At 39.1% G+C, this 26,575-nt stretch overlaps 1 pseudogene; it reads left to right on the top strand.

The window, feature by feature from the left end:
• The window catches only part of LOC110296459 (far upstream element-binding protein 2 pseudogene), a 139,108-nt pseudogene extending 115,109 nt beyond the window's left edge, over positions 1-23,999 (top strand).
• The last annotated feature ends 2,576 nt before the right edge of the window (positions 24,000-26,575 follow it).

The raw sequence follows: 26,575 nt of genomic DNA, 5'->3' as shown, positions 1-26,575 counted from the left end.
GAACCCACACACCTATGGTCACTTGATCTTCGACAAGGGAGCTAAAAACATCCAGTGGAAGAAAGACAGCATTTTCAACAAATGGTGCTGGCACAACTGGTTGTTAACATGTAGAAGAATGCGAATCGATCCATTCCTATCTCCTTGTACTAAGGTCAAGTCTAAGTGGATCAAGGAACTTCACATAAAACCAGAGACACTGAAACTTATAGAGGAGAAAGTGGGGAAAAGCCTTGAAGATATGGGCACAGGGGAAAAATTCCTGAATAGAACAGTAATGGCTTGTGCTGTAAGATCGAGAATTGACAAGTGGGACCTCATGAAACTACAAAGCTTCTGCAAGGCTAAAGACACCATCAATAAGACAAAAAAACCACCAACAGATTGGGAAAGGATCTTCACCTATCCTAAATCAGATAAGGGACTAATATCCAATATATATATAGAACTCAAGAAGGTGGACTCCAGAAAGTCAAATAACCCCATTAAAAAATGGGGCTCAGAACTGAACAAAGAATTCTCACCTGAGGAATACTGAATGGCAGAGAAGCACCTGAAAAAATGTTCAACATCCTTAATCATCAGGGAAATGCAAATCAAAACAACCCTGAGATTCCACCTCACACCAGTCAGAATGGCTAAGATCAAAAATTCAGGTGACAGCAGATGCTGGCGAGGATGTGGAGAAAGAGGAACACTCCTCCATTGTTGGTGGGATTGCAAGCTTGTACAACCACTCTGGAAATCAGTCTGGCGGTTCCTCAGAAAATTGGACATAGTACTACCGGAGGATCCAGCAATACCTCTCCTGGGCATATATCCAGAAGATGTCCCAACCGGTAAAAAGGACACATGCTCCACTATGTTCATAGCAGCCCTATTTATAATAGCCAGAAGCTGGAAAGAACCCAGATGTCCCTCAACAGAGGAATGGATACAGAAATTATGGTACATTTACACAATGGAGTACTACTCAGCTATTAAAAAGAATGAATTTATGAAATTCCTAGCCAAATGGATGGACCTGGAGGGCATCATCTTGAGTGAAGTAACACAATCACAAAAGAACTCACACAATATGTATTCATTGATAAGTGGATATTAGCCCAAAACTTAGGATACCCAAGATATAAGATACAATTTGCTAAACGCATGAAACTCAAGAAGAATGAAGACCAAAGTGTGGACACTGTGCACCTTCTTAGAATTGGGAACAAAACACCCAGGGAAGGAGCTACAGAGACAAAGTTCGTAGCTGTGATGAAAGGATGGACCATTTAGAGACTGCTGTATCCAGGGATCCGTCCCATAATCAGCTTCTAAACGCTGACACCATTGCATACACTAGCAAGATCTTGCTGAAAGGACCCAAATATAGCTGTCTCTTGTGAGATGATGCCGGGGCCTAGCAAACACAGGAGTGGATGTTCACAGTCAGCTATTGGATGTATCACAGGGCTCCCAATGGAGAAGCTAGAGAAAGTACCCAAGGAGCTAAAGGGATCTGCAACCCTATTGTTGGAACAACATGATGTACTAACCGGAACCCTGGAGCTCTTGTCTCTAGCTGCATATGTATCGAAAGATGGCCTAGTCGGCCATCAATGGAAAGAGAGGCCCATTGGACGTGCAAACTTTATATGCCCCAATATAGGGGAATGCCAGGGCCAAAAGAATGGGAATGGGTGGGTAGGGAAGTGGGGGGCGCTATGGGGGACTTTTGGGATAGTATTGGAAATGTAATTGAGGAAATAATGTAATAAAAATATTAAAAAAAAAAAAAAAAAAAAAAAGAAGAATAAATAGCAACTTAGGAAAATACTGTGTGATATTAAATTTAAAAATGATTTTTAAATTGTAATAATATTAGTCAATCAAAAACAATATATAAATACATAAGCTATCAGAAGAGAAAGCCTTTGATACTAAGTGCTCTTCTGTGGACAGTTATATCATGAGTGGTACTTCTATTCTTCAAGATGCTTTGGTTTCAAAACACAACATGCTGTATCCCTTTCTTTAATAAAGAATATTAGTGTCAAGTAATAATGTCTTTAAACATTATTTTAACATTAAACTAGGAAAGATTAACTTAAAAACGGCTTTCAACTGCCCCCATAAGTCTCAGGGTGAGCTAAGAGCTGACACGGGTAGTAACAGAGACACCCAATACTGTGGCAAGGGGGACACTGCCAAAATGAGAGGAATAAACCCGCTCCCTAAGGGGAAGCGAAAGCTGAGGAGTGTCAGCGACCAGAGTCGGAGCATAGCGTAGCAAGCAAAATAGGTGCACATCCCTTTAAGTTCAATTGTGTAGGCTCATATAGGACCACAAGAAAGAAAAGTCAGAAAGAACCTGCAGCCTCTTCGTCAGGAGGAAGCTGGGGACGGGAGGCAGGGCATTCTTTGACCTCATTTGCTGTGGTTTCATGAATTTGTGCTGAGGAATGGCTGGAAGCTGCTATCTGAACACTTCTGTTCATCATGTGTGGCTATGCTGCCTGCTAAATGCATCGAGCTTGGAGAAAGTTCATTGTTCAGCACAAGTTCAGCCATTTCATTTAGTTATCTTGATTAAATTCATAATAAAAGGACCCTTGGTTCTTATTACAGATGGAATTCAAGCTCCTGATTTCCATCATCTCTGTAGTCGGGTACCAGTGCCTACCAGAGGCAAAGCAGATAAACTGCCCCTCTTCATTTCTGAATGGCAGTTTCTCAAGGGCTTGTCACAGAGAGCCGTGTGAGGTACCACAAAGGGGTCTTAAAAATCTATCTTCTTCTTTTCATTTTTAATCTGCTCACTGTTTAAATATTGGATGAAGTAAATGCAGTCCTCTCTACTGGAGACTGAGAGCGGCAACCCTTTGGAGACCCCTTGAATAAGTTATTTCTAACCAGAATGTCTACCCTGAAAGCATATTTGTTCATCTGATTGTTTTCTGGAAGAATTAATTTGCTCAGCATGCAGATAACATGTTTCAATAATATACAAAACAAGTAACTATGGCATATGAGAGACAGATAGCACGACTGAGGCAGTTGCTTCACAATATAAACGTTTATTAGATTATTGCATTGTACACTTTAAATACATACAATTTTTATTTGTCAGTTATAGCTCAGTAAAGGGGAGAATAAAGGATAGATTAGCCATTTCTTACAGAGCATCAAAGGTTATTATTATGAAAATTGACATCACCTGTTGAGTTCCCTGCACCTAACAAAGTCTAAATACTGAAGTAACTGGCAGGCTAATTACTTAATGAGCACAGCACAGAGGTACTGTCAGCTCTCAGGAAGAGGAATGTCACTGAATACAACCTAGCCCTAAGAAGGGAAAGAATCTCACGTATCCTAGCAAATGAAATCTGTTCAGTGGCTTCAGCCCACAAGCTCGAGCTTTTTGGAAAAAAAGGACGGACACTCTGAAGTGATTTCAGGGAACAGAAACCTCTGGAGAAGGTGTAATTGAGATTAGGTAATCACTGCCTATGGGCTAGATCACCTCCCACCTCCCGGGGCCAGCCAAACGTTAGTGCATCTTTGAGCAGCTGCTTCTTTCTGCATGCAATTGAGTATCCATTGCCTGTTTGCACCAATAAAAGTTCTTTCATCTGTATTTTTTTTTAAAGTTCAACAAGCATAGAATAGAAACGATACTTTTTTTTTTTCAAAAACATGTATGCAAACAGAGAAGGTATATATTCTGCTGGAAAGGGAGTAGCTACCATGAGATACCAGTGAGGGAAAGGGTTAGGGCTTTGCACAGTCACCAGTTGCTGAAGTTGATACGACCTTGAGAAATGTTTCAGCTACGCCTCTTTAAGGTGGCATGGACACTTTGCTAAGTGATTCAGGCCACAGGAGTTCTGACCCAATCACACCACCTTTCTCAGCTTAGAAATGAATCACTCTGTTCATTTCAGAATTCTATTGTATTTTAAGAGATAGATGTAATAATTAGCTCCCATTTTCACTGATAACAACGTTAGACAGCAAGCTGCAACTTGAGAGGAACTTCTCATGGGAAAATCTTAAGAATTAAACAGTTCATTTGCTGCACAGTGTAAAATTTATCTTCTGGGAAGCTTGTACAATAATCTTAATGTGACTAACTCAGAGCCATAAGTAGAGTTATGATATGTTAATTTTATTTGTATACAGCAAGAATTCATTGTTTTCTTAATGAGAAGGCAAATACTGTATTCTTCATTCCTAATCCGAAAACATTTTTCTGGAAACACCTTGCTTAGGTGTTATTTGGCCGATCCTACAATAACAAGTGGAATGGAGTAATCAGTCGCTTCTTGCTTCTGGTTGAATGTGAATGGGGCTTAAAGAAGCATTGCCCATGGGGACAATATAGTGTCCAGAATTTTCATCACTAGTATTTATGAGAGGAACTTTTATCACGTAAATATATGTTTCAATTACTTTTTTCTACTTTCTGTTTACATTATGATCCAAATATTTTATTATAATTATTAGACAAGTAAAAGATTTAAGTTGCAAGTCCACTACTAATAAAATGGGTGGAAAGACCAATAGGGTCTTTCTCTCGGTACAGAAGCTAATAAAGACCATATATTTTGCAGTATGTCCAGCTAGGTTTGAGTCAGAACTTCATCTCTAACTGGAGTGACTCGGGACATCACATTCCTCATCTTCACAATGAGAATTTAAAAGAAAAAACCAATCTTGTCTATGTAGAAGGTTATTCAAAGATTAAACAAGATAATTCAATAAGGACTTAACATGTCATAATAAATATCATCAGGCAGAAAAATATTTAATTTTTAAAAACAGTAGATTCCTTCTCTCTAGTGTAGAGAAATATCATGAAGAAGGGCTTCTTTTATTTTCTGTTTTCCTCACTAGGGTGACCCTCTTAGATTCCAGGGAGTTTTCAGAGTGCAAGGTCTCCCACATTGGTCCCCCAGTTCCAGTCACCTCTCCCAGCACTCGAGCCCTCCATCCCCCTCTTCTAATCCCTCCTATTCCCATTCCCACCTGCCCAGAGTCCACCTGCCAAATCTATGTCCCCTTCACAAGGGGTATCAATGCTCCCACATTGAGCCCCCCTTGCTACTTAGCCTCTTCAGGTCTGTGGGTTGTGGCCTTTTACTTTGGAAAGCACCTTTAAGTGACTGCTGGACACTTCTCTGCTCTCAGCTTGCAAGAGAAGGTATGTCAACTCTTCTGTATAAGCTGTGCCCATCCTGACCCCTCAGCTTTGCTGTCCTTCAAAAGTGCTGTATGAGCTTAGCTACTTAGCTCAGTGGTGAAGCGCTTGTCCACCTGTTGCCCGATCCTGGACTCTGACATCAACGTAGGCATGGGGTGAGAGCAGCATGTTGAACTAGGTGTCAAAAGTTTACAAACTTTGCCGTTTCCTCAATGATGAGACACTATCTTCCATACAACTGAATTGTTTTCCAAGAACATAACTAGTAAAAATGAATAAAACTCAAAGTTGTCTCCTTAATGTAGAATTGAGTGGCAAGCAGAACTTTACCTGTCCCCACTAGACCAAAATTTAGGTTATTCTGCTAATAGTCTATGCCATTTATGAAAACAGGCTAATTGACATGATAAATTAAAAGGGAAATTTTTAATTTTTAAGAAAATTTTCATACCTAGAGCTCCCAGGGACTAAAGTACCAACCAAACAGTACACAAGGAGGGACCCATGGGTTCAGCTCCATATGTAGGATGGCCTTATCTGGCAACAATGGGAGGGAAGGCCCTTGGTCCTGTGAAGGCTCTATGCTCCAGAATAGGGAGATGCTAGAGTGGAGAGGTGAGAGTGGAAGGGGGAGCACCCTCATTGGAGCAGAGGGAGGAGGTGGGATAGGGGCTTTGTGGAGGGGAAACCCAGAAAGGGGCTAACATTTGAAATGTAAATAAATAACCAATAAAAACATATATAGAATGTATTTTGATTACATCCACTTTTTATTCCATGTACGAATCTCTCAGGAATAACCCCCATCATATCTCCCAAGTTCAATGTTTCTTTTCTAATTGTTTATTTTTATTTATTTTCTCAGTCCACTGAGTCCAATCTGTACCGCTCACATATGCATAGATGTGGGGCCATCCACTTGGGCACTGACAATCTTCCTAAAGGAAAGAGATTTTCATTTTGCAGCAGCAGGAAACTTCCAAAAGCTCTTCCTTCGGTGGTGGGACCTTGGAACCCTACCACCTATGCCGGGATTTCTTACTGGCTTGATCCTGAGTAGGTAAAATCACTGCCATGGATTCACCTGTAGAACAGCCACATTCATCGCCCTCCTCGTTATTTCTCAGCTCTTACTTTCTGCTCTCTCTCCTGGGCTAGTCCCTGACGCTTGGGGGTTGGAGGTGTTGATATAGATGTTTTGCCTGTGGCTGAGCATTGTGAATGGTAATTCTTCTCTGTATTAACCTTATCCGTGGCTGGAAGATGCTTTTATGACTAAGCTTGGAAACAGCCATAGATTTACGGATCTACTGTACAAACGTGACCACGTAGAAGTCAGTTTGGCAACATGACCATTTAGAAAAACAGCAGTAATAAGCTCTCCTGTACAGGCTATGACTCCCTAGTCTTCTTTTGGACCATGTTCACAGGACTAGGCAGGAATTCCCTCCAGTGAAACAAGCTTCAAGTCCAGTGAGGGAGCAGACGGTTACCTTCATAAGCACTCTTGCCTGTGGCACCAGTGGGCACATCTTGCCCGATGTGTTGCTACCGTAGCATGCAGGGTCTAGTGCTTGACAAGACAACCAATGTCTCTTCTCCCTCAACAGTCTGAGTAACACCTCACGGCACTGTGAAAGCTAGCCAGCAGAGAGTTTCCAGGTCAATTAAACATTGATACCTTAGTATTCTTCCGCCAAATTGTGTGGTGTCTTCAGCAATAGGGTCTTCTGGTCTAGTTGTAGTGAACAACCAAAAGCGATGATAATAGTATGTCTTTGGGTACCTCTGGGGTCTCTTTGACCAATAGCAGGCAAGGTGGTGACCAGGACCTGGCAGTGAGATTTTCACTTAGGAATCCATAATTTCTGAGCATAGCGTTGTTCATTAACTTGGAGAACTTCTATTCAAATTCCTAGTCGGTCACCAATAGAAGAAGAGGCCCTTGGTCCTGTGAAGGCTCTATGCCCCAGTGTAGGGGAATGCCAGGGCCAGGAAGAGGGAGTAGGTGGGTTGGTGAGCAGGGGCAGGGGGAAGGGCATAAGAGGAAGGTATTTTAGGAGGGAGACCAGGAAAGAGTGATAACATTTGAAATGTAAATAAAGAAAATATCTAATAAAATTTTTTTTAAAATTTTAAAAAAATCATTAAATTAAAAATAAAATTACGTTTGAAACAAGCTTACCATGGAGTGGGATTTCACAAGGCTCCTTCATGCATCCTTAGTTTGGCTTAACCCATTCCCTACTCCTTCTTTTCCCCATAGTCTCCCCATTCCCAGTCGGATTTCCATCCCCCACTTAAACGTTTAGTTCCCCATGTTCAGCCCCTGGTTCTCATATCGCATATTCCCCATGATAGTAGCAGTTGCTGACTGGCATTTTTTCACTGGGTGTAAAACTAATGAAATAAGACCAATTTCCAGTTGTAAAACGTCACAACCAAACACTGTAGTTGAAAAAAAAAATGAAGACTCTGGCATTTGAGAATAAGATTGGGGAAGCACTGTATTGTCAGGGATTGACTATAGCTGACACAACAACGTATTCACTGTAGTATGTTCCAAGTTAGTACTATTAATTTTCATTGTACTCATTATTAATGATAGCCAACAGTTAAACACCTAGTTATATAATGCAGATATTTCCAAGCATTTTATGAGTTCTTGACCTTAATTCTTATGACAATCTTATGACACTTTGATGCTATAGGCAATATTTTATGTTTTAATATTTACATTTGAAGTACTTAATTAGGGCACATCGCCTAGAAAATAGGAATTGCTGTTGCTTAAATCTGAGGACTGAAATTTCAATATGACCTTGGAAATATCTGAGTACACATTCAAGAGTTGGGGAATCACACAGAGAGCCCTACTGGAGCATGCATAAGGTAGTGATAGTAAAATCATCCAGATACAAATAAAATGCATGAAAATCTATACAATTTATTAGTTAGTGGTAGGTGAAAAAATGTTAAATCCTTTTGTCATAGTTGGTATTTATTTTGGCCTCCTTTTTCCACCTCTTATTAAAATGATACTTTTTAAAAATCTACTGTTGTTTTTAGTAAAGCCGATTAATGCAAATTTTGGGTGTGGGTTGGGGGGACCTTTTGACTCTTTCAAAGAAAAGCCAGATCAAGGGTTTGGTTTCCTCTGAGTTCAGCTTGTTTTCCCACAGACAGTGGAAAAATAAGCTGGGCCGCATCTGCATCTGTTTTGGAGGGCCCTCTTTCCTGTGTAAAAAGGGAGACTTGTTGTGCTTGCTCATAGGGTACAACTTCAAGGTCTCACTGAACTTCTTCACTTAACTTTGAGAATGTCTGCATCTTGCGGAATCTCCAAAGTCCAAATGTCCGGCTACATGGAAACCACCTTCCGCTTCTCAACAAAGGGGTGAAGAGAAAGACCCCGGTCTCATAGCCTATGTTCACATATTGCACTTCGAATATGTGGGCTTGGCTTGGGTTCCCTAGCATCTCCTGTCAGTCAAATAGAACAAGAGTTGCACAAATGCCTTCAGTTCATCTTTGTGAACTTCATCTTCTGGGCCTTCTGATTCCTTGGCTTATCGAAAGACTGCTTGCTAAATTAATGCACAGGAGATGGGAGGGAGCTGCCTGTGGCAGCAGAGGAAGGTAGAGGAGGGTGTTGCTGTCTGAGGCAGTTCTGGTCCATTTGAATGCCCAAATCCAGCTGCTTGCAAGAGGGGCTGATGCAGGAAGCAGGGCTGTCAGGGTGGATCACACAGCTGCTTGCAATGAATGGCTTTTCTCCTGCTCCAGTTCCATGCTACTGTGGTTTGCAATGAGTATTCTTTACCGTGACATTAAATTCACCAGAAGCACAATAGGACTCTAGCTTCAGAAGAGACGAGGCTATCTAAGTATAATCAGTCAATAACTGAAAAGGAAAGAAATAAGCTCCAACCTTCAGGGCGATGAGGAAGAATGTTTTCATTTGTGATACGTCAGTTCACATTGTTTCTAACATAAAATCAGCCCATCCCTTTACCATCAGCCACCGTAATGCTTAGGGATCAGAATGGCTTATAGTCTGGATCAGTACTCCGGCAGAACTTTTTAAAAGTTGCTCAGGACATTAGTGAGCCGTGAAATCGATTTTGTGATGAATCGAGAGAAGAAAAGTCACCTGCTTTTAAAACACTGAATAAGGACAGGAAGGGTTTTGACATTCTAAATCTACATTTTGAATACATTCTTTAATATGTAACACACCTAATATATGTATAGGCATGTGGGTGATAAAACAAAATGGAATCATGACCCAACAGCCTAATTCTTTTGTTACCTATCCCTGTAAACCAAGCTTCCCCAACACTATCCACCGGCAGCAGCAATCCTGAATTGCATTCCTATTCTTTGTTGTTTACTGACAGTTTTTAACATGTTTTCATGATTGTTTAATAATCTTGTAGAAAAATAAAACATTGCAGTGCTTTATTTTTTATACAGGTTTCTCCACCCCTTCCTTCTTTCCCAGAGGTCTCTATAGCCCTGAACTTGAAATTGGCCTGTGTATGTCTTCATGTTTTTTTTTTTTTTTTCGTTTTTTTTTTTTTTTGGTTTTTCGAGACAGGGTTTCTCTGTGTAGCCCTGGCTGTCCTGGCACTCACTTTGTAGACCAGGCTGGCCTCGAACTCAGAAATCCGCCTGCCTCTGCCTCCCGAGTGCTGGGATTAAAGGCGTGCGCCACCACGCCCGGCTTGTTTTCATGTTTTTTAAATATGTTTTTGTCCATATCCAAAATTATTACTTGGTTTCACACACAATTTTACCCATTTCCCTATTGAAGAATGCTTAGGCTGTTTTCAAAATAATTTTCCTTACATTGAGAAATGTTAATGCTCAACAGTGTTTGTAATATTCATATTCATACATCGAGGAATCATCGAGCTGAGCTATTAATATGCATAATAAGTTATCAGTTGTTTTTTCCTCTTGACAGCAAATATTTAGGTCCATTATCTCTTATTGAAAACAACTAAGATCATATTGCTGCAGATTTTTGTCACAAGTATTGTGTAGGATATATCTGATATGAGTATTGCTAACAACCCTAGGAGAACTCTATACTTAAAGTCACCCATGCATTTCACGGCAGGATAAGCACGTGTTCACATCAGGTGTTAAGAAAACACTGGAGTCCTTTCCTGTTGGGCTTTGCTGCAAAATCAATTTGCATATGAGGATAAACTTTTATATTTCATGGCTTAATGGATTTTTAGAATTACAGTGAAGGCAGCTTAGATCTGCTGTTTAAGTTATCAAATTTACTCTCATTTACTTGATTCCTTTTTACATTTTGTTTATAAAAAATCTTTATCTTAAGGTCATAAAAGTATTCTTTTAATTTTTTATCTCATTTGTGGCTCAGTTCCTACCTTGTTATCTCATCCATAAAGGATTTTTTTGTGTAACCCACAAGGCTTTTTTTATTCCTCTGAGAATAATTATTGGTATAAAACTTATATCATGTTAATTACTTATTTGCAGTATATGCAGAAAAGTCCCTTGCTGAGCTCAGGATCTCTCCATTAGCTTGAGTTAATAGTGGGGTTGGTAGCTGGGCTAAAGATTGCAGCCACATCTCTGCTGTCGGGAGTATCAAGCTCTTCCTGACCCTTCCATCTCGTACTCAAATATTTTCCTAAGTCAGTCAGGCATCTCAAAAACCCTTTACCAAGTTTCATTGGGTTTGCCCTAAAACTTATTTAGTTCAGAGAAAATCGACATCTTAGCAATATTGTCTTACTAATCTATCTCTCTGATTTAAAAACACATTTCAATAACGATTTTTCATTTTCTTCACACACACATTAAAAACAATTTGTTAAACCTTTTGGAATCCTTCCGTGTTTGCTATCCTAACATCTGCTGAGTTTCTTATTAGTTTTGGTTTGTTTGTTTTCCGGTTGATCCTACCAACGTATATCTGACCAGAAAATTATTGTAGAAAAGAGTTTTGTTACTTCCTCTCTATACATATATTTATTTATTTTGATATATTTAACTAAAAACTCCAGCATTATCAAAACAAGCAGGAAAGTAAAATATGAAATATATACATTTGTCTTATTCTTAGTTTTTTTAAAAAAACTTTCCAAAATTCACCATCAACTGAGAAGTTTGCTCTAAGTTTCTATAAATGTGTATATTCCCATGTTGGAAAGGATGGCAATCAGAGGCAGGTGTTCAGTTACAACACAGGATTTTCTGGTTCATATGAGTGACTAAATAGGACTTCTCTCTTACCCTTCCAATTTGGTGAAACACATTTATTAACTTGATCAAGTTCAGATATCTTTGCAATCCTGGGACAAGCTTGACTTGATCATTATCATAGACTGCTGGATATGAGTTGTTAATATTATGTATTTCATTTGTCATTTATAAATATACATGAGTAGGATTGATCTGGAATTTTCCGCTCACGGAGCATCCTTATCTGTTTGTTAGCAAGCAACGCCTGGAAAGTGTGTTTTGACCTAATCCCTGAAAGAGTTTATGATTAGAATGATGTTTTTCCTTACAGCCTGATAGAATTCACTGATTAAAGTGGCTATGCTGTTTTCAATAAGGAGCAATATTTATCTACCCACCTGGACCTCTATTTCATATTAAAAGCTTCATAGGTAATATTTCCTACAAATATATCCATTTGACTTGGTTTGAATTTTATACACAAATGTTAATGATGTTACTTTTGTCTCTCATCTTTGAGTTGCTAAGTTTTGTCACAAATTTATTTGTATTACTTTGTTTTTTTAAATGACTAAATTTTTTTGTTGATACTGCTAATTACAACTGTTTTTTCCTTTATTAACTTATTTTGCTAAGTACCTGTTTTTTAACCTTTCTTGGATTTGTGTGTGTGTGTGTGTGTGTGTGTGTGTGTGTGTGTGTGTGTGTGTCTGTATGGATCAGCAAGCAATTTCTCAGGCTTCCTTCTTTTTGTTATAAGCATCAAGGGTTTCAGTGTTTGCCACTTTTTTCTGCTGTTATGAATACAGCCTTTATAAATATAGGTCTTTTCATGGTTAAAAAAAACTGCCAATTTTTATTTTAAATATCTTTAGATTACTTTCATCCTTGTTTAATTTCCAAAAATGTATAGTTTTCTCACAGGCTAAGATTTCTTCCTGCATCTGTTACAGAGCTAGGGAATTTAGGGCTGTTCCATTCATTACTCTTTTAAAGGGTGTGTGGATTTCTTCTCTAGCCTTTATCAAGATTTGTTCATAGTCACTAGTATATGGAAATCTTACTTTAAAGTTACATAAATGTATTTATTTTTATATCTCTGACTTTGAGGGTATTGGGAAGCTTTTATAACTTTCCAAGTGCTGTTGTCTACAGGGCTGTTTCTTCAAATTAGATGCTTGTAAGTTTCTAGCTCTTTGCATCTTGACTCCACAACCTTTAACTTTTTATTCTTGCTTTCTATATGCTACTGTTTGCTGAACTTCTGTAGTTTGGCATTTTCTTTATGTCTGTCCTCACTTCATTCCTCTGTGGTGAATACATGCAATGAGTTTTGATTTCAGCATTTACTTTTTTTCATCTGCACATGTAAAGATACTTGAATGATTTTTCAAGTATGCAAGTCCATTTTGATATGCTCTTTTTCCTTCTTTTACATTTTACTTGTAATTTAATTTTTCATAGTTATTTATATGCTATATCTGTTCATTCTAGTGTTTTAGGTCCCCAAGGGCACATAGCTGCTGCCATCTGAACTCCTAACACTTGTGAAGCCTAGCTACCTTCCTTGCACATTCTTACTTTTGGGGAAGGATGTTTTGGTGGAATCCTGAGTTGTTATTTTATTTCATTTTATTTCATTTTATTTTATTTTATTTTTAATCAGTACACTTCTCTCCAAACACAGATATGAAAATCAGAAGGTATGACCGACTTAAACTTTTTCCCTCCTTGTAGGTTGTCAGTAGTAGGAGCATCGGGGGCATGCCTTTGATGTCACTTCTTATACCTGGCTTTCCCTCTCTATAGTAGAGTCATTCCCTAAGCAGCTCCAATGTTCACCTCCCTACTCTCTTTGTTCTGACATTAATTGCCATTTTGTTTTGCTAATTTGATATAGAGCTGTCAAAAGAGCAGAAACCCAATGGAAAAAAATTGTCTCAATGATTTTCATTTAAAAATATGTCTTAACTTAGCAATCACATTTTAATGAGTGACATTTCAACCATCTCATGACCCACATTGACTCTATGTGTTTCCTCTCTACAAAAGCCATTAAGGCTTCATAGTTTTTTATACAGGGAGATGTTGTATTTTTCTCCATCATCAGATGAGAAAGCTCTTAAAGGAGTTCTAGCTCTAAATACATAGAGTGGATGTGTGTCAGAACTGGGGACTGAGGGACAAAATGGGACACTGACGCACTAAAACTTGCACACAGTGAATTTATTTGTAAGTAATTCAATGTAATATTCTTACAAAATCAGCATTTTTAATCTAAAAGAAAGAATCTGTATTTCAATTCATACTATTTTATATGCTTTTTAATTTTATGCCTATAGTCTTTCAACTTATTTACAGCTTTTTAAAAAGTTATTTACAACTTAAAAAATAAAAAAGGTTTTCACTTAAGAGTTTCTCAAACATTGTAAGATTTTATCAAATGAATCAATAGCCATTAATCATCTAAATGAAAGTTTAACTTTAAAAATCAAAAAGTATAAATTTAAATTTTAAAAGTATAATTTCAAAGGGAATAATAAAACAACAATAATACAAAGTTAAACTACTTCCTGCCCAAACCAATAAGCCAATACTCAAGAGTGAACAATTTTGAAGTCACAGGGAGATTTCAATTTCTACAGAGAGCTTTAGCCATGACTTCTTTGGGAAATTTTTCAAGTCTGAAAAATAACACTTTATAATAAATGCTTGAAACACCATAGCACTATTCATGTGAGCCTGAACATTGTCAAGCCTCCGAGGCCATATTTCCTCTTGCAGAGAGTAATATGGAACACAGAACCATTAAGTCACTTTAGTCAAAGTACAGAAGGTCGGGTAAGGGTGAATCACCAGCAGTACATCTCAGCACTAAGTCGCTTTCACAAAAGCACAAAAGGTCAACCAGGGCTGAGTCACTAGCAGTTAAGTCTCAGAAGTATCTAAGAGAAAAACATCACTTACTGAACTTCTTCAATAACAGCCCACAGAAACTTATTAGCAGCACAAGTTCTCAGGTCCACTCTGGACAAAGGAATGAGAAATTGACTGAGACCTAAAACTTTCAAGTGACTCCACATCCTGAAGTTTGAGAATTACTGCCAAAAGCAAAGATAGGCAAAACATGATTTTTTTCCCATCTCTCTGAACTGGTAACAAGCTATAATGTTTTTTCAGAAAAGAGATGAAAAGCAGGACGTATACAGTGCACAGTCCACACGTGACCATTAGTCTGACTTGCTGTAGAGGTTATTTACATGGGGAGTCTTCAACTTCAATGGCAAGAGAGACAAGCCCACCATTATTGCTAAGTAACTTATTACTACTAATAAAACACTGACTTCTATAAATTATAAATAGCAACAATCTTAATGATAACCATGTCCCATCAAGCTTATTCATATAGATGAATGGATAGATAGATAGATAGATAGATAGATAGATAGATAGATAGATAGATAGATAGAGGCATGGACAGATGAATGGGTAGGTGAATGGATGGATAGACAGACAGACAGACAGACAGACAGACAGACAGACAGATCATAGTTTAGCTTACAACTTGGTAACACTGTTGAGTTGAGTCATTATGCTGTAACATATGGTAGGAAGTCATCACTAGAGCATTTGGTATTGTTTTCAGAGACTGAGGTTTCTGTAATAACCATACTTCAGTAAAATACATCACACTTGAAGATATATGTGAGTCAAAGAGTACAGGGACTTAAAGGGCTGAAAGGACAAAATAAATCTCTCAAAGATAATGCCTTGATTTTAGCCTAGAAAGATACCTAGCAAATAATAATACATTTTATGGCTCTAAGTTCATGGTAGTTTTTACAGAAGCAATCCCATCTCCCTTTACACAGGAGAGATGTGTAATACACAGGGCCACATGGGGTCACTTTCAAACATGTCTTATATCTCAAATTCTTTTTTTTTATGATGCTTTTTGTGTGGGTTTTCCTTCATTAATTAATTGGTTTATTCACTTTACATCCCCATAGTGGCCCCCACCCTCTTCTCCTCCCAGTACTACTCTTACAAAGCCCTCCCACGTTAGCCCCCCCCCTTCCCTTCAAGAGAGAAGGTCTTAATTATAGGACAAAAAACTGTCATCTTGGTTTCTTCTAATCTCAGAAAAGGTTTTTTTTGTCTAACTCTTTAGAAGAACTTGAATTTCTCAAATCATTCCCTCTTTGAAAAAGAACAGAAAAATGTTGAAGCTGTGGAGATTCTGTTATGTAATAATAGCCCTGCTAGAGAATTTCTCAGGCCGTCTTAGAATAGAGTGCTATGCCCAGACCCCCCCCCCACCATTTCATTGTATTTACCCTCAATAACATCAATTTAACTGGACTATTATACTTGGTGTGCATAAATGATACATATAAAATGTTCATGTTCAAAATTTTGCCTTCAAAATACATACCTAGATTGTTTATGTACTCAAGCACTCTAGAAGCCATACAATAGGTGACAGATGGGGACAGTGGGTCTTGGGTTCAGTTATGACTCACATTGGCTCCTAAGGACAAGATCTGTCATATGGCTGAATCTTCCTGTGAGCAACTTGGTCCTTCCTTCGAAAACTAAGATGTCTGACCTTAAAACTTCACCTCTTAAAACGGATTAACCTCTTGCTTGTCTCAGAAACCACACCTCCACTGATCCAGTTTGAATGGTCAGTCCTTTACAAGTATAAACCAAGGAGTAAAAAGTGGACTTCATAAAACTCTGACTATTCATGTGGTCTTTTAAGGAAGGAAAGGTTTATTAACCCCAGGGATGATGGATCCACTAAGCATATCTATGAATAGCGGAGGTCCTTGTTAGAACTATTATTACTAAGCTTTAAATTTTAAAACATATTCACAATATTAAATTTCCATCTTCTTCTCTGGGTAAGAGATTGGAAGAACAGAATGCTTTAAAGTGGAGCTCACTTCTTCCCTGACAAAGAGTAAGACTATCTAATAAATGTGGGACTAGACCAGTACTAGTAATTTGTAATAGGCCATTTTACATGACAGCAGAAATTGTATAATCTTGTCATGACACAAGAGTTTGACAGATTGGTTCAAATTTGCCATTAGTACTTTATAGTTTCAGGAGTGGGTTTCAAACACTCTCACTTATCTGCAAAGGAATGTCAGGAAGCATAAGTAGTTGTATTTTATTTTTTGTAATCTGAAATATTATTTCTGAAGCTCAAGAACCAGATCTGAAAACTCAGAAAAATCACAATACTAAGTAACTAATTGATGGCACATCACTACCCCATGGCTCTCTTCCATCAGGCAAATCTTTTCAATACCTAGACTACAAAATAAGGATACTCAGACTAGAGAGATAGCTCGGCGGTTAAGAGCACTGGCAGCTTTTCCAGAGAACCCAGGTTCTATTCTCAACACCCACATGGCAGCTTACAACTCTCTGAAACACCAGTTCCTGAGTATCTGACATGCCCACGCAGACATACATACAGACAAAACACAGGTGTACATAAAATTTTAAAGAAGAAAATCTTTGTAAAAAAAATGGGGAAAAAAAGATATTTTAGAAAACCCAGGACAGAGTGTCAAAAATTAAAGGGGTAGGATAGGCTTTCAAGTTAAAATTATTTTGTTTGTTTCTTTTGGTTTGGTTTTTGACTCATCATCATCATTATTACTACTACAATTACTACTATTACTATTTCACTTATTCGTTTTACATCCCATTCACTGTCTTCCAGTCACCACCTCCAATAACTCTTCACCCTTGCCCACTCCCTTTCTCCTCTGAGCAGGTGGGGGCCCCTGGATATCTCCCCACTCTGGCACATCAAGTCTCTGTGAGGCTAGGTACATCCTCTCTCACTGAGGCCAGACGAGGCAGCCCAGGTAGAAGAACATATCCCACAGACAGGTTTTTGGGGTAGCCCCTGTTCCAGTTGTTAGAGACCCACAAGAAAACCAATCTATCTTTATAGTATCTATCAGGACTATTTAAAGAAATTTCATTTAGCAAAAATTTATAGTATTTTTTTCCTCAATAAAATCAGTGTAACTGAACTATTATACTCAGTGTGCATAAACACTACATATAAAACGTTCATGTTCAATGTATGCTTTTTGTTTTGTTTTTAAATTTTATTTCATCTTGTATAAGACTTTCTACTAAAGACTTAGGGGGTATTAAAGGAAAACCTAGATATAGAGGATATTTAATTGTGCCTCGATACTGCATAAAAACAGGTTGGTCAGATGATCTTAAACTTCAGATCACAGCAATGCTGAAATCAGGAACACGGTACTGCATGTCCTGACTCAAGAGCGTTTTCCACGAGCATACGAATCAGGGGTCCGAGATTGGTCGGTATCATTTTCTTTTATATGAAAATCAGACTTCTCACCATTTCCATAGAAAGAGACGTTGATCATATAGGGACATTTCACAAGCCTTCTCTCTGGTTTAACAAGAATTCCTGTTCAGAATAGTTTAGTGTCCATCTGGTCACCAACATCGAGAAGAAGGCTATCTGCTTCAATGTTTACCATTCGAAAATAGGGCTCACCGATCTCTGTGAAAAATGTTTCCTGGGTTATGAAACTGGCTAGAAAATAGGAAAAGGTTTTCTGTGCATCTCCGAGGGTCAAATAGAGCATTTGCCAGAAGTTTCAAATGAACTCTAAGGAAGCAAGGTCAGCAGCTTCACACCAAGAAGAAACCTATCTATAACACTGAGCTGCGCTGATACGTTTACAGCCATCCTGGGCAGCAAATTTAAAAAAAAGGGGGGGGGGGAGCTTCACTGACAGAGAGACTTTAAAGCAGTGTTCTAGAGAAAGAAAGGCTCACGACCTCATCAAAAGGGTGGAGTAGCTGGAAACCAAGGTACTGCTTTACTTTGAAAGATCTGACAGCTCTCAGCAAGGGCCTTGCACCCAAGTAGTGAGGATGGCCGTGATTGCAAGGAACCAGAAGTGAAGACTGATGCCTGTAATTAAGAGCATTGATTTGGCTTGAGAGGTACCTGGGCATTGGCAAAGGGCTCTGAGAGAGGGAAATAATGCAATCAAAGGCAGGCCTTGACAGCTCTGAGGGATTTGAGACTACAGAGGCTGAAGAGGGAAGACCAATAAGGAGGTCATTATCGCGCTGCCTGGATGGCTTGCATGCTCCATCTTCCCACTCACGCCCACTCTGTCCCCTTTTCTTCACTGAAACACTTCTCCTGACTCTCTCCTTAATTATCTTTTCACACTCCAGTCCTTATGACCACCATTTTAAAAATCAAACTGTCCTTCATATTTCTTTGAAATGTCTCTCCAAGATACACTTCAACCATGAGATTTAAGAGGTAATTAAATCATCAGGTCTTTGAGTCAGAAAATAGTAAAAGATAATTAAGTTAGTTCCCTGAGTTTGCCTGATCACAAGATACAACCTGGATTTTTTTTTTTAATGTATGTTTAAAAATCTGTATAGGAGGCATTTGAAGAAGTAAATTCTTACACTTTGATATGTGAAAACCATGATGTCTTTGAAATGAAATGGTGCCTCTCCTCTCTTCAGAGTCTTTAATTCTGGTTAGAGCACCAGAGGACTAGTCACTCAAAACTTCCAGAAGTCATTGCCTCTGGACTTTTGTCTTGTGACTCTGAAGAATGAAATTCACAAATCACAGAGGTTGAGTTCTGGAAAGAAGTTAATTATAGATGCATAGGTTAGAGCAGAAGAGGGTGGGAGAAGGCAGAGCTTCTGTATAGAGTCCCAGAAACCAGGGTACCATGCAGTTACTAGTTGGTGACATTTTTTAAGGATTCCAGGTGGAAACTGAGGTGAGGTATGGGTAAGAAAAAACTGGTCAGTCCAGTGTGCTCAACAGAGAGGTGTCTGGTGCCTCCTTTAAAACCCTTACATATAGCTTAAGGCAAAGGTAGGAGATAAGGAGCAACTGGAGCCAGAACCCTCTTCTGGAATTCCTAGACAAGGACATTCTCAGAATTGCTGCTGTGGGGTTCCTGCCCTGCCTACTGACTTTCTATCTCTGGTTCATATCTAACCCATCTCAAACTCACTGAGTGAGGACTATCCAAGAGGGTGCTGCAGCAACAAGGCTCTGACAACCCAATTGAGTGCTGGGTCTGGTATTCTAAAGTGATTCCTGTAGTAGGTATGAGCACAGAAGTCACAGAACAGTTGAGTAATTAGTTAAGTGGCCTTTTTTTTAACATCTGTTTTTGTCTTTGAGAATATTGCTTAGTTTGTATTCGGCTCAAAGCTAATGTGGAGTGAATGGTACTGGCTAGAAAACAAGGAAAGTCAAATTAAAGCTTTGTCCCTGTCTGCCACAAGATGAGAGAAGAGGCTCCTAAGGAAGAGGAAGAGGAAGGATATGAGCAGCACGTGTGTGTCTGTGCATGCATGTGTGTGTGAGTGCCTACATGAGTGTGTATGTGTTGTAAATATTATAATAAAACCCATGTTATAATACACACAATATATATCATTAATTATATCATTAATATATTTATATATAATTAACTTTTAATATGTATACTTAAATACTAAGATGTATATCATATAATATACTATGACTAATATATATATATCATATATAATATTGTGTATATATGGCATAAGTGAACCATGCAAAGCATGTGGACAGATAAGCCAGAACCTATTCTTGACAATGAGGCAATGGACATACAACGACTAAAGTGTTTTCTTTAAGCTTAACCACCACCACTACCACCACCCCAGGCCCTATGCTAGTGTGAAAGAAAAAGAACAAAATAGCAGTGAATGGTATTCTGGTAGTCTAGATGAGGAACAGAATAGGACAGCATCCCCCTCCAACTGCCAGGTTCATCCACTGTGTACCAGTTAATGAAGCACAAAAAAAACTTCTCAAAACCTTGAAATAAATGTGGTATAGCATCTTAAGGAGCTGAATTTCACCTGTGGGACATTTCTAGTCAGCCTAATTTTAGCCATTAAATGAACCATTAGAGTATGATCTGGGATCTTCCTGACAGTAGGTGGGATGAATTTGCAGAGGCGGAAGGAGGAGGCATTTGCAGACGAGGCTGAAACAAGTATATCTTTGGGGGCATTTCCACTGAGGAGCTTAGCATCCAGTTTCCTCTTGCCAACTCTGCTACTGGTAGCTAAGCCAAAGAATAGGAAGAAAGTAATATCCACTTGAATTTGTAATCTGGAGATTGTATAAAGTTGGACAAGGTGATAGCAACTGCCACTAACATCTATCTCTTTTTGGAAACTTCTGAGAGGGCCCTGTGCTTATTTAACCATGCACTGCCAAAGCTTCTTGTCAAAACTATTAATCTTTCTCTTTGTCTAATTCTGATGTTGTCTTGTGGAAATTGAGTTTGGTTTTTTTTTTGTTTGTTTTTTTCCAAAATGGTGTCTTTGGATCAAGACTCTTACCTGATTTCAAGCAGAAACTAAATAATAAGTAGTCTCTGAAGAGCTTTCTGATGTCAAAAGTCCTCACTCCCTAAACACATAGGGGAATTATTTATGCAAGGTTCATGTACAGAGCTACGTGCCCAGTGCTAACAATAGTCCTGTCGTGTCCCAGAGGATAGAACCCTTCATTTGGGTAGGACATTTCATTTCCTTTTCTAATGCAATAGGAAAAAAAGAGAGAGAAGTTTTACCTTGTATTTTCTTTTTCCATTGAAAGTAAAACATAAAAGAAATAAAAATACAGAAAGAAAACAAAGAAGATAGAAGTCATGGAATGACAGGACAGAAAGTTCCAGTCAGACAATCTAACTCTAGCAAGGAGCATGAGGAAAAGAGAGAGAAGGGTGTTAGTACAAACATAGAAGGAACAGATTATGAGCCTTCAGCATATGTCATAAGGATTTACCAATTCTGCCCAGTGAAGTAAGACTCTCTGCCTCTCTATTTTAAGCCTTTATATCAGCTAGCTCAGAAAACAAGTTTGTAGATGTGGTTTAGATAAATAAAAGTTACAGTATGTGGATATCTAGGTTAGGACCTTAGTTGTATATTTTAAAACATACTTATCTTTGGGATCTGTTTCTTTACAAATATAAACCTTGGTCATCTCCAAATTATGTTCTTGTTGCAATGGCATGTACTTTCCCTCACAGTCAGTTACCATATTGTCTACAACTCAGTATTGTCCTTTTTACACAGCAGAAGTACCCTTAGCTCTGCACCATTATAGTCTTCTGTTGCTACCAGTTTCCAATGTGTTTTTAATTGGTCTAAAACTTACATATTTGAATAATCAGTCATTGCTATATCCCATCCTTTACTCTTTGTTGACTTTCCTAGTACTAACTCTTATATGAAAAACAGATTCCAAAAGAAAAAAACACCATGTACAGAGAACTCTAGGCCATTTTAGAATACTAAAAATTCTGAATAATTTATATTGGTGGTGGTGATGGTTGGTTGGGTGGTTCAGTGGTTGATTGGTTGTTTGGTTGGTCAGTTGGGTGTTTGTTTGGCTGGTTAGTTGGTTGGGTAGGTGGTTGAGTGATTAGTTGGTCAGTTGGGTGGTTGTTTGGCTAGTTAGTTGGTTGGTTGGGTGGGTGGGTGGCTGGCTGGCTAGTTGGTTGGTTGAGTGGGTGGTGGGATGGGAATGGTTGGCTGGTTGGTTGGGTAGTTGGCTGCTTGGTTTTTAGGACAAGGTCTCACTCCAATGCGGAAGCTGGCCTCATCACCACTAGGTTAAATATAGGATATTCATTCAAAACAAATATGAGGGGAAAATTGAGCTATGGCTATTTAAGTCAAAAGTGCTGATTGTTTCAATAATTAATTTTATACATTTTAAAAGAACAGTATTTCATACTTACAGTTAATTGTAATAAATCATTTGTTTTTAATTCTAAGAAGCCCACCTTGTGGCAGCACTAATTCTGGAGTGTGGCTCCCAGTTTCATCCTGATTCAGGTTTTGCTCTCCAGGTAATCTTGAGTGAGTGACTTGTCATCTTGTCAGTTCCTTTATCTTTAAACTGAAATTAACACTCATACTGCACTATGAAGGAGTTCCTTATAATTATTTTGTTCTAAAGAAATATACCCCAGAGTTTACTGAAGACTATAAAATTTTTTGTTGTTTTTGATACCATTTTTTTGTGAAGTTAAAAACGAGCGATAAAAAGTAAAAACTGCCGTACAATTTTTTTTGTTTTGTTCTCATTTTTTTCCTCAGTTTATCTCATCTTCAACAGATGACAATGTATCAGGCCAGTCCTGGGGTTGGGGTGGGTATAAGGAGGAGCCAGGGAAGAGCGGGGGCAGGGAGAAAAAGAGAGACAAAGAGAGATGGGCAGGGCAGGAGGGGCCTATGACACCCACACCTGGTCCAAGGAATGTTCCAACTCTAACAAACAAACAAAAAAAAAAAGAAAAGAAAAGAAAAGAAAAGAAAAAGAAAAAGAAAAAGAAAAAGAAAAAGAAAAAGAAAAAGAAAAAGAAAAAGAAAAAGAAAAAGAAAAAGAAAAAGAAAAAGAAAAAGAAAAAAGAAAAAAGAAAAAAGAAAAAAGAGAGAGATAGCCATAGTGACTGCTTCTTTCTTTTTAAAAAGTTTATTTAAAAACAAGAATAGGGCCGGGCGTGGTGGCGCACGCCTTTAATCCCAGCACTCGGGAGGCAGAGGCAGGCGCATTTCTGAGTTCGAGGCCAGCCTGGTCTACAAAGTGAGTGCCAGGACAGCCAGGGCTACACAGAGAAACCCTGTCCCGAAAAACCAAAAAAAAAAAAAAAAAAAAAAAAAAACACAACAAAAAAACAAAAAAACAAAACAAGAATAGGGCCCCAGACAATAGGGAGATAGTGAACCGCTTCCCTCAGAGGGTGGGCTCAGAGATTGGGGGAATAGAGATTTATATATTTCTATACATATATCATTTTATAGGTTTTGTTCTGCTCTTTGTGATTTAATTTGACCAGGCCCTGCTGGACCCATGGAGCCTTTCAACCCTGGACCCTTCAACCAGTGGCCTCCAGGGGCGCCCCCTCATGCTGGTGGTCCTCCTCCTCACCAGTACCCACTTCAGGGCTGGAGCAATACCTACCACCCGTTGCAACCAACTGCTCCTCACAACCCAAACAAAGCTGCTGCAGCGGCTACAGATCCTAATGCTGCTTGGGCTGCCTACTACTCTCACTACTACCAGCAACTCCCAGGCCCTGTGCCAGCCCCTGCCCCAGCCCCTGCAGCCCCACCTGCACACGGGGAGCTCCCCCAGCCTCCACCCACTGGCCAATCAGACTACACTAAGGCTTTGGAAGAGTATTACAAAAAAATTGGCCAGCAGCTCCAGCAGCCTGGGGCACCCCCACAGCAGGACTACACCAAGGCCTGGGAGGAGTACTACAAGAAGCAAGCACAAGTGGCCACTGGTTGGGGTCCTGGAGCACCCCCTGGTTCCCAGCCTGGTTACAGTGCTGCCTGGGCTAAGTATTACAGACAGCAGGCTGCTTACTATGGACAGACCCCAGGCCCTGGTGGTCCACAGCCACCTCCCACCCAGCAGGGACAGCAGCAGGCAAATGAAGCAAATGGATATGAACTTCATCTGTGAAAATATTTTTTCCTCCATTTTTGTTTCATTTGGGGGCTTCTTTTATTGGTTTCTATATTTGATTGGTTTGGCTGCCTAGGGGCCTGGGGATCCCCGTCATGCCGAGGCGCTCCCTCTCTCATTCTGTGTGTCTCATCCTTTTCCTTTCCAAAATCGGGATCCTTCATGTTGAGCCAGCCTTAGAAAATAGCAAGGATTTAACCTCTGCTCTGCCCCCAAAAAGACTATAAAATTTTAAACACAGAATTAGTTTTGAAAACAGAAGTCCTAGAGGTTTAAAGAGCACCATGAGACTCTTGCTGTCTATTACTGTCACTCACTGGCTTGGACCTGAAACTAATTCTCTTACATTTTTATTAAATGTACTTTACAGAATGTTTTATAAGGTATACAGCTATTACCCATCTTACAGTCATGAAAACTGGGTGAGGACAAAAGCAAAGATTTAACTATATATATACCCTGAGTTCACAGGAAGAACAGATGCCAGCCAGCCTCTAAACTCATTTCTTCCTCCAGACCTCACAATTAGCCCTTGGTCATTATAGAAAGCTAATTTTTTTCTGCGAGGTTTACTAAATTAGACTATAACTAAAGTTTGTGCTATTCTTTAAGTGTCCATCTGAATATTATTAATAAGATGTTAATTTATATTAATATAATGTTTTATTTAAGTAGACTGGTCATTTACTGTAAACTTTTAATGTGAGGCCAAAGAAAAAAAACTAATGACTTGAGCAATGTAGTATGAGTCTATTGTTCTCATGATGACTTTAAAAAAAAAAACATTTTGGGAGGACCACCATGATGGCTCAGGAGGTAAAGATGTTTGCTGTCAAATCTGTTGACTTGACTTTGTTTCTCGGAACCCACATAAGTGGAAACTGATTCCAGCAAGTTGTCCTCTGACTTCAATATCCATGCCTTGGCTTGTGGACACCCAATACACACACACACACACACACACACACACACACACACACACGCATGCACAAACTAATGTTTTTAAAGAAGAAAAACATTTCCTACACTTCTTTATTCACTGGAGGAGGGGAACATGCATGCAGTGGTATACAGGCAGAGGTTAGAAGACAACTTTCATGAAGGGTTCTTTTCTTCCTCCATATGGATTTGAGAGCATCAGACTTGGGGACAAGTCTCTTTGCTCACTCAGCCATCTTACATGCTTTTTCTGTGATGACTTTTATCAAAAGCAGTCATGGGGAGAATAAACAGTTCTTTGTGGCTTAATGCAATATGATAAAAATCTTTAAAAAAATGAGAAAACATGAAAATCCTAAGGACCTACTTATGAGTGTGACTTTGCTTCTTTTATTCCTCGTATACTAATGTATCACTTGAAAAATAATACTAACAAGAAATGTGGCCCTATACCTGTATAATCGTGTATTCTGGTCCTGGTAAACTGGGTGTCTATTTGGTGAATTCACTTAGAAGCTCACAATGCAAGAAATTGAAGCAGTGGTTCCCATTCTAAGGGCTGACGATAGAGAGCTCCCATCAGTTTCCAAATAGGTGTGGGTGGACAGGGCTTCACCACGCAGACATGGAGAAGAAAGGGGAGTACTCTGATGGTGGCTAAGCATCATTGAACTCACCTAAGGCCCAGAACTGCTCCAGGGTGTGACACGGGTCCTAAAGAAGACAGTCTCAGAGAACTCCTCATTACTGATAAAGGAATAGTGAACAGTTGACAGAGCCTTGCAATTATCTTGTCCCTAATACAAGCCTCAAGCTCTTCATTACATGCATCAGAATATGTCCTGAGGACGAGTTGACAATGTAGAGTGACTGTGCGGCCACTCTCCTTGTTGAGGCCATTAGGGCAGGTCGATTCTATGATTAAGGTGATTAAGGGAATCATCCAGGCTGATTCTGACTATCTATTCAGTCAGTGTCCCTGGACCTGCCAGTAATCAGCAGAGTGCACTTTGCAGGAGAATGTCTCCTTATAAGTACTCTTGTGTTTGTTAAAGATGAAAGCTGGAGAAAGGAACCAGCTCTGAAAATTTTCAAGATCTATAAAGTGTTACCTTTCTCTATAGATTGTACCCTGGAAGAGCAGCCCTGGCCACCTAGGAAAGAACACAGTTCTGGGGTCAGTGACCCACTCTAATCTGTACAATGTACCCTCCCCAAATACTGTGATATGTTGGTAAGGAGCATGATGAAATCCAGCTTAAAGTAGTCAATATTATTGAAGTATTCTGATTCTACATAACCAAGGCCACCTTTGAGAAAATAAAATTGAGTAAAGGTTGGTCCTCAGCACCCATGTAACACACTAGGTAGAGTGAGGGCTACCCCTGTACCTGTGAAGGTGTCCCTGTGGGTCTGGGGCATATCAGGCTCTACTGGGGCAAGCATAGCAAGAAAGAAAAGGTACTGCTTTCTAGTTTAGGCAAAGTTCCCAGCCTCGACTTTGTTTATAGATCCTGGATATTCATGAATGAAGTAAACTTTTGATGCGCAAACCTTTCGAAAACTCTCAAAAGCATAATCTTCCTCTTGACTTTCACTAGCCGCAGCAGAAATTCTATTAGAAGAGATTTGGG

The sequence above is a fragment of the Mus caroli genome, unplaced genomic scaffold, assembly GCF_978045245.1.
Source record: "Mus caroli unplaced genomic scaffold, Mus_caroli_1 scaffold_7, whole genome shotgun sequence".
NCBI classification, from domain to species: Eukaryota; Metazoa; Chordata; class Mammalia; order Rodentia; family Muridae; genus Mus; species Mus caroli.
The sequence above is the reverse complement of the archived record's forward strand: the minus strand, read 5'-3'. Positions and strand labels throughout refer to the sequence as shown.